The sequence below is a fragment of the Cannabis sativa genome, chromosome 1 (genome assembly GCF_029168945.1).
Source record: "Cannabis sativa cultivar Pink pepper isolate KNU-18-1 chromosome 1, ASM2916894v1, whole genome shotgun sequence".
NCBI classification, from domain to species: domain Eukaryota; kingdom Viridiplantae; phylum Streptophyta; class Magnoliopsida; order Rosales; family Cannabaceae; genus Cannabis; species Cannabis sativa.
Window position 1 is genome coordinate 56,535,424 of NC_083601.1, and position 8,702 is coordinate 56,544,125.

At 32.1% G+C, this 8,702-nt stretch overlaps 1 pseudogene; it reads right to left on the reverse strand.

Annotated features, from left to right (window-relative positions):
- Positions 1-4,474: 4,474 nt before the first annotated feature.
- On the reverse strand, positions 4,475-6,747 carry LOC133033632 (dehydration-responsive element-binding protein 2C-like; annotated as a pseudogene).
- Between the last annotated feature and the right edge of the window lie 1,955 nt (positions 6,748-8,702).

Here is an 8,702-nt window from a genome sequence, read left to right on the forward strand (position 1 = left end):
CATTTTAATAAAATGTTATTAATTAAAATGTCAAGTCTTCTCTTTAAAGTGACATTTCCTATCAAATGTTACTTAAATGATATTATTATGACATTTTTTACAAATGTTACCAATCCAAAACAAATGCTGTGTTAAATCCCAAGGTAGGATGTAGGCAACTATCAAGTTAGAAAATCATCATCCAAATTTAAAGGATTAAACGTAATTGTTGTCTGTGACCAGCTCAGCCTCTTCATAAGGTAACAATGTGTGTCCAAGATTGAAATGGTTGACCAATAATACCAATCATTGTGGAGCCGAAGAAGCGACCAAAAACAATTCAACGAATTTTGAGGCCACAAGCCGTGACTTTAGCTCGATGAATTAGTTGGAGTCGTTTCAAGCTCTTGCCTAGGTCGAATTGAAAAAAGAAATAGCTTTTTATTTTTCACAAATTCAAGTTTTAATTGAATTTTGACACAACAGTAGTTTAAATTCCTTAACTTGTTCACACAACAGAAGAACATTTCTCACCACTTATATTTAGACTTCCATAAAATGTTATTCAATTCTATAAATAAATAATAATAGAAAAATTAGCTGTAACACATAAAGCCGGTTATAAACATGAATAATTTTTATATTATTTTGGTTTATTAATCCTTAATAAATATATATTTATATGATATTTTAAAAAATAATTATATTAAATCATAATCTTACATAAAATAATAAAAATATATATTAAATAAGGGTGCAGTTAAGAGGACTCGAACCACCCAACCCACCACAATAAAAATGCTAGACCCAAGGCACCAATACAAATAATGCTAACTAGCACACTGCAAAGCATATTAATAATAAAATATGTACTATAATACGTTTGTTTTCAAAACTAAATGTGTGCTCAACAGTAGGGACCGTGTAAAACAACAGTCCTCTTGCCATTTATACCAACGTTGTGCTGTACTTCTGTGTAAATTTGTTGGCTAGTAATTTTATATATGTTCTTGTTTTTGTTTGCTTTACGTGGATACTGGATAGTATCATTTATTAGTTGAGCCTTTCTGCGTAGGGGCCGTCCTATTCTTCGGCCGGACTATTCAGCTAATGGTGTTTTTAGAGAAATGTGAAAGAGAATGTAATAGAAATTTTTTTTGGGAAACTTGCCAATACTGATTTTTGACAGGCAAAAATTACTTTTATGCTGTCTTGATCAATTTTTATTTTTTTATATTGTAAACACTAAAAAAATGAGTCATCCATCTTTTACACTCACAGACAGAACCATCACAGGAACACCAAAAAATTCGAAACAACAATTAATTTCGGTAAGATTAAAAAAAAAAAAAAATTGACGTCAAATATATGATTATGGCAAAACAACTGTAAAACAACACTAAAACAAATCAAACAAAATAAAAAAAAAAACATGATTAAAAAAATTACAAAATGTTCTGCGCAGCCTCAATACTCAATGCACAATAGCATTTATATTTGCAAACCTAATCTTAAAGAATCAAAACAAAAAAATTACTAAAACAACACAAAAATAAATATAAAACAATAAATAGATGTAACCACTTAGAAAAATATAAAAGAACTACACATCTCAAAAAAAAATTTCTAGTGAGTTCGTCAAATGTATATTGAGGAGAACCAAAATAAAAAAAAATAATCACAAAATAACCATAAAGAAGGAAGAAGAAATGTATTTTATAAAAAAAAAAAATAAACGATTTTACAAAACAATCAGAGTTAAAACTGTCTAAAATTGTATTTTTCTTTTCTTTCGTTTTTACGGAACTAGAACATATAACAGTAAATCTATGATTAGAAAAATTGACTCAAACTAATTGACTTTGATTGTTCTCTTCTATTATATTAATTTAAATAATATTTTTAAATTAATAAATAAATTTAAATACTATTAATATTAATATTATGATTTATTATAATTAAAATATTATGGTATATATTTAATCTGTGAGATCAATTTTTTTTAACTGAGTTATTTTTATGTTATTAGTAATAATATATATTTATATTTTACATAAATTTTATGAGAACAGTGTATAAATATATTCATTTTAATTAATAAAAAAATACAATAAAATTTAATATTTTTTAATTAATAAATATATTTCTTTAATATGATTATTTTATTTTTTATGTATAATTATATTATATAAATATAATAAAAAAATATTTTTATTTTAATTTTTTAAAATAATATATAAGATTCATGTACTCAACCAAACAGTATAATTCAATTATCGAGAATATGATTACATATTACACTACACAGTCAAATACAATTTACACATTTTTTATAATTATATTCTTTTTATAATATTTCCTACAATCAAATTATTTTAAGCACCTCATACCAAATGCCCCCATAAAGTAAAAGAATCAAAGTAGTACTTAGAGATGTACATATATGACGAAAAATTAACAGAGAGTGTTGTCTTATTTCTATCTCCGTTTATTTTTCATAAAAATTGAGACGAAAAATTTCTTAATGAGAGTAGAGATTGAATGAAAAATTCTTAATAAGAAAAAGATTATAATAAAAATTTAAATATATAAAAATATCAAATTGTGCCGTACACATTAATTATTATTTAATAAATTAATTATTATTTAAAATATAATTCAAAATTCATAAAAAAGTATTAATGTACTAATAAAATATAAAATATTATTAAAAATAAAATAAAATCTCCATCCCGTTTAGATAAAAAATAATTCTTATTCCTACTTTATTCTGTATATAGACAAAAATCTCCACCAAGGCGAGTCTCCCGTGGAACCCGTCCCCATAAGAAAATGTACATCCCTAGTACTACTATCGTAGGAAAAAGGTTGACGATAACAAGAATAGATCAAAGACTGGGTTTTTCACCAATACTTAAACCCCAAAGTAACAGGTTAGGATTTATCCTAGGAGTATTACATTCTAGTTCTTTCATGTTCATATAATTCATTCATTTCGAGTATTTTTATTTAAAATTTAGTTAATTATCGTCAGAGACGACGCAGTAATGAAAGTGTGGGGCTATAACTCCAGTAAAAAAAATTCGTGTTAAAAAAAATTAAGTTGCCGTTTGGTAACACTTTTATTTTTTAATTTTTTAATCACAAAATGTAAAATTTTTATTTTTAAAAAATTTATTTCTGAAAAACAAAAATGTGTTCTGTAACCACTTTTGTTTTTCAATTTTAAAAATAGAAAAAAAAAAATGTGTTCTGTAAAATTTATTTTTATTTTTATTTTTTGATTTTATTTAAGTCGAGTCTAAATCCAAAGTCGGATTCAAGTTCAAGTCAAAAGTCGAGTTCAGCGTCAAGACCGTGGGAAGGAAATTTGGGTTCGGGTCTGGTCGTAATCCAAAAGATTGATTAAGAAAAAAAAACTGTTTAAAAAAATATTGAAAGTAATTTTTTTTTTTTTTTAAATTTTGATTTCTAATTATAAAATTTAAAAGTAAAAACAATTTTATAGAACATGTTTTTTTAAAAAAAATTCACTTTTCTACTTTTAAAAACAAAAAACTGATTAAAAAAGTATTACCAAACGCCACCTAAATATCTTCTATTTAATTAAATAATTATACAACAAAATAGTAAAAAAAAACCCTACAAAATAATTATAATTTTAATATAAAATAAATAATAAATATTTTTATAATAATTAAACTCCCACAGATTAAAAATTCTGAGTCCGTCACTGATTATCGTTGTTCTTTGAAAGACTTATTAATGATGGAGCATTAATAAGATACTATCCCAAATGTGAGAAATACTGAGGAACACTGCAGTACTTGAAACCAAAAACTACACACTAATTAGTAAACATCTGAACAAGACACACAAAGAAATTTGTAGTTTTGCCGGGATCTGTTTGCATCCTTAATAACGCACTGGAAGCTAATAACTATCACCACAACACATTCATGTTTTAATGAAAGGTAACAATGACGTTTTTCTAATTTCCCAGTTGAATAGTCAACAGTGGTGACCACGATATCAGACAATAAGTCCCAGATTCTATATTCAAACAAGAAAAAATCATGATTTGCAGCAAAGTAACAAAGACACACAATGCACATAAATATTATAGATTTTATTTGAAACCTTCAAGATATATTTTGAATAATGGCTTTCCAAGATTTGTTTTCTACACACAAATATGATGAACAAAGTCATTATAATCTAGTACATCTTATATCTACAACAAAGAATATCAGTTAACGTGAAAACTGATCAAAGAAATTTTATCGTATGAAAAGAGACGGGGGAAACGTGTATATGTAGACCCTCTGCCCATCTCCCGGTAACGACCAGGAAACGGACACAACAGTAAGGTGAAAAACGAATCAAAGAAACATTATGTTAATATTAGCGGAATCCCCCAATCTAAAAGCTATAGAGAATCAGGCCATTAACGGGTTAGTCCCAAAGGGAAACGAACAAGTCAGTCCCAGGAAAATGGGAAAAAGAAAAATAGTGTATATTATGTATATTTTTCCTAGTTCGTATAGCAATCTACAAAGTTTGCTTGGCCAAACTATCATCAAGCTGCCTGTATCCAAGTCCAAGAGCCTGTCGGATTCTAAATGCAACTCTAGAAACTCATTGTTCTGGCCTTCTTGTGACCTGTGATCGCTAATCTAATGTCGCAGAGTCCATCTTGAGGATGCACCATTCCTCCTTCAGCCAGACATCCCCTCCATCTCAAAACTCGTAATTGGATAATCCCAAGTGTAGGCCTGATCGTCCAAGCAAATATTATTATCCTCGATCCTTCCTGGCTTCAAGAAATCAAAGCTGTAATCGAGCCCTGATGAAGGGTGCTCCATATGACGCAAACTACCTAGTAGCTTGGCATCAGGGTTCTCCAACTGATATGATAAATTAGATGGTTCGTTGGTCTGAATATCTTCATTGTCCCATTGAAGAGCATTACAGCAAATATCTTCCACTGAGCCTGCATTACCGTCCATGATTCCCAATAGTTCTTCAACGTCAAACATCTCATCCATTGAGAAGCTCTGCAGTAAATTCTCCTCCGTATCACCTAACTTGTCCCAAGTTTGATACTCAGCTTCCATGGTGTCCTCTTTAGCCTCTTGTTTAACAGGCTTCGGGCTCGCTTCTTCTAGCTTCACTTCTGACTTCACCGCACTTAAAGGTGTAGCTACTTCAGCCACAAGAAGAGGCTGAGGATTTACTCTCGACTGAATAACTTCATTCTTCCCACCAGAAGCAATGCCCTTTACCTTAGACTCCTCATCCGCACAGACCTCAGACAGGATCGAATGCGATGTTGTAGTAGATTCCGAGCCTGCTGGAGTGGTCACTGAAGAAGAACCTGATGGAGTAGCCAATGAAGAAGAAACTTTAGAAGACGTCTTGCATGATTTGTAGTCCGTTATATTGGGAAGATTAAGGCGAGCACAGGGGCCATACATTGCCCTGGCAGCTTCATCATAGGCAAGAGCAGCTTCTAATGCAGTTGGAAAAGTACCTAACCAGAGCCTATTTCCCCTATTAGGCTCCCAAATTTCGGCAACCCACTTGCCCCAAGTTCTCTGCCTAACACCTCTGTAGTTACATCTTGAATTATCAGGACCCCCTTTACCTTTCATACATCCTTTCTTAGAACCCTTGGCTGGAATTCTGCGAGTTGGCTTACCATCATCATATGTAGATTCAATACTACTGTTGTACTCCTTCCACTTCGCTAGAGTATCCGCAACTGAATTACCTTCACGTCTACTCCGCGTCTTTCTCTTCCTGGGAGAATTTAAGGGAAGAGATTTCATATTAAAACCTTGATCATAAACAGCCATTTCTTGCAAAATGTCTTAAAATGAAATTTTCAGAGTAATTTTCACAGCAACCACCTCTCAATCAACAATGAACAAATACGGCAAAGAAAAATGGTGTTCTTCCAATCTCAATAACAATCAGGCTTAAATATATAATAAACTCTCGACTTTCAGAATCTGCAGTAAAATAATGAACCAATGTTTTATTATTGGCCAAAATACACTCATTGCAATCCAAGCAAATACCCATACAATTTATAAGCTACCCTATCAATTAAGAAAATACATATACAAAAGAAAACTCTTATGACCAAACTTTCCTTGGAGTCCAAGGATTCTTAAAGGGAATAATAAATACTGAAACTGGGTGAAACCCTGACTAGATTATAACTGAGATTTACTTGCAAACTAAGCAAAAGAATTTTTAAAAAACCAGAAAAGCACGACAAAAACAATTTATATAATTTTAATAAAGCAAAATAAAAAAGAAAAAGAAAATGAATTAGTTTCCTCTATTCTACCTACAGTCTTCATCAATAGCATTTATAAAAACAAAAAGAAAAAAAAAAGATCAGATCTTTCAGAGCGCAAATCACAAATTCATGAAATACAAAACCGAAGAACCCTAAATCCTAAAAGAAAACTATATTAAAAGGAAAGGATCAAACTAACCTCTGTATCTTCTCAGACGACATGCGAGAGAGAAAAAACCCTTATGCGATTGAAACTAGAGCCGCTTATTCCTTGGCTTCCGATTTTGTGAGTTTTTTTCTTTTCTGGATTTTGTTAGTGTCGTTTTGGTTTTTGGGTTTTTCTTTTTCCTTTTTTTCCGGTTTATTAGAAGAGAGATATAGAGAAAGTAGTTTATAGCTTTTGAAAGAATCCAGATATCGCGAGTGAACTCTGATAGATATTTATAGCCTTCTCTAGATATTTCTGATATTTTCATTATCTCTTTATTTTACATTAAAATATTGAGGACAGCAATGACGTGGCTCCCTCCAGTTAGGCGTGGCGTTTCGTATGCCGTAACTTTTGACACGTGTCACTCGAACCTTCCCGAATCGCTCATCGCAGATGGCACCTCTCGCTTTCTTGGTGTTGAAGTAAATATAATACTAGGCAAGTTTCAGTCAATAAATTTAATAAAGGTAACCTTTTCATTAAAAACAAAAAGGGAAATTTGATTTTCTATACTTAGAAAATCAAAAAATTTGATTTCTAAACCAATAATTTAAACTCTAAAAAAACTATACTTTTTTTTTCAAAACCCTAAAAATACCCCCAAACTAAAACTATCTCTCTTTCTCTCTCTATCTAAATTTCTGGTCCCCAAGAATCCCACACCCCAGTCCGATGGTCGGACCATGGGGTCCGATGGGGTCCGACCAATCGGACCCATCGGACCCCAAGGTCCGACCATCGGACCTCTCTCTTCCCCTCTCTCAAATCGCAGGAAAAAAAAAAAAAAAATTAAGCCGGTCGGACCTTCGGTCCGATGGGTCCGACCATCGGACCGAAGGTCCGACCATCGGACCACTTTCTTCCTCTCTCTCCAAAATCGCAAAAAAAAAAAAAAAAAATTCAAAGGTGCGATGGTCGGACCTTGGGGGTCCGATGGGTCCGACCATCGGACCCCCAAGGTCCGACCATCGGACCTTTGTCTTCTTCCCTCTCTCAAATCGCAGGAAAAAAAAAAAAAAGTTTCAGAGACTGGGGTTGCTCTTTCGGGTTGGGGTTGGGGTCGGAGGGGTTGGGGTCGTGGTCGACGGGGGTGAGGGTGGTGATCGGCGTTGGGGTTGACGTGGGTGGGTGAGGGTGGTTCGGGTGAGGGTGGGCGGTTGGGGTGAGATAGAGGGAGAGAGAGATGATGCAGAGAGAGAGAATATTGTGAGGGGGGTAATTTTGGGGTTTTGAAAAAAAAGGAATAGTTTTTTTAGGTTTTAAATTTTTGGTTTAGGGAAAAAAATTTTTGATTTTCTAAGTATAGAAAATCAAATTTCCCAAAAAAAATAGAGTTTTTTTTGTTGAGATTTTTGCGGTTGATTCAATTTTTTTTTTTTTTTTACATTTTTATTTATTCTCAGTTATTTAAATCTTTTTACATTTTTTATTTTTCAATTTTACTTTTTCAAAAGTTCAATAATTACAAATATATCTTTACCATGCATATGTCATGTTTTATCCATTCTAACACCCCACCTCCTTCATAACTGCCCTATTCTTCTTCTCTTTTTTTTCTTTTTTTTTTCTCTGTTTCTCTTTCCTCAGCTCTTCAACCTCCATAGCCCACGATCACCCAGTCGAAGCCCTTACCCACATTTTTTCTCAACCTCCCATCTATGCCACTATCTCCATTTTGTTCGATAATCTCTGTAAGTTCTTTTTCCCCCATTGTGTTCTCTTCTTCTATAAATGACCACCACTAGAAGTGGTTTGAAGTCCCCATCTCCAGCTAAAAAAAATTCTAAAAATTCAAAGAAACCTCCTACAAATTCATCTAAAGTTGATCCTAAGATGGGTTTGAAGCGCATTGCTAAGAAAGTAATGGGTGATGTTCCAGAGCCATCTGGTACTAAGAAAAGACCCATTCCAGATAAGGTCCAGTCTTGTAAGGCAAAGAGAGAAAAACCTTCGAAGTCTACAAATGATGTAAGTTTGGTTTTGTTGTTTTTCAGTTTTTGTTTAGTTTTTTCTGGTTGTTGTGTTTTTTCGTATTACATTTTGTGTTTTAAATTTTCCCCCCTTCTTGTTCTAGGTTATATCTGTTGGGTTTTATGCCCTAAATAAAACTCATTTCAATATAATCAGATTTACTTATTAATATAGATCAGAAATAACATTTAATGTTGCATGGTTCACATGATTTATTTCATGATTATATGT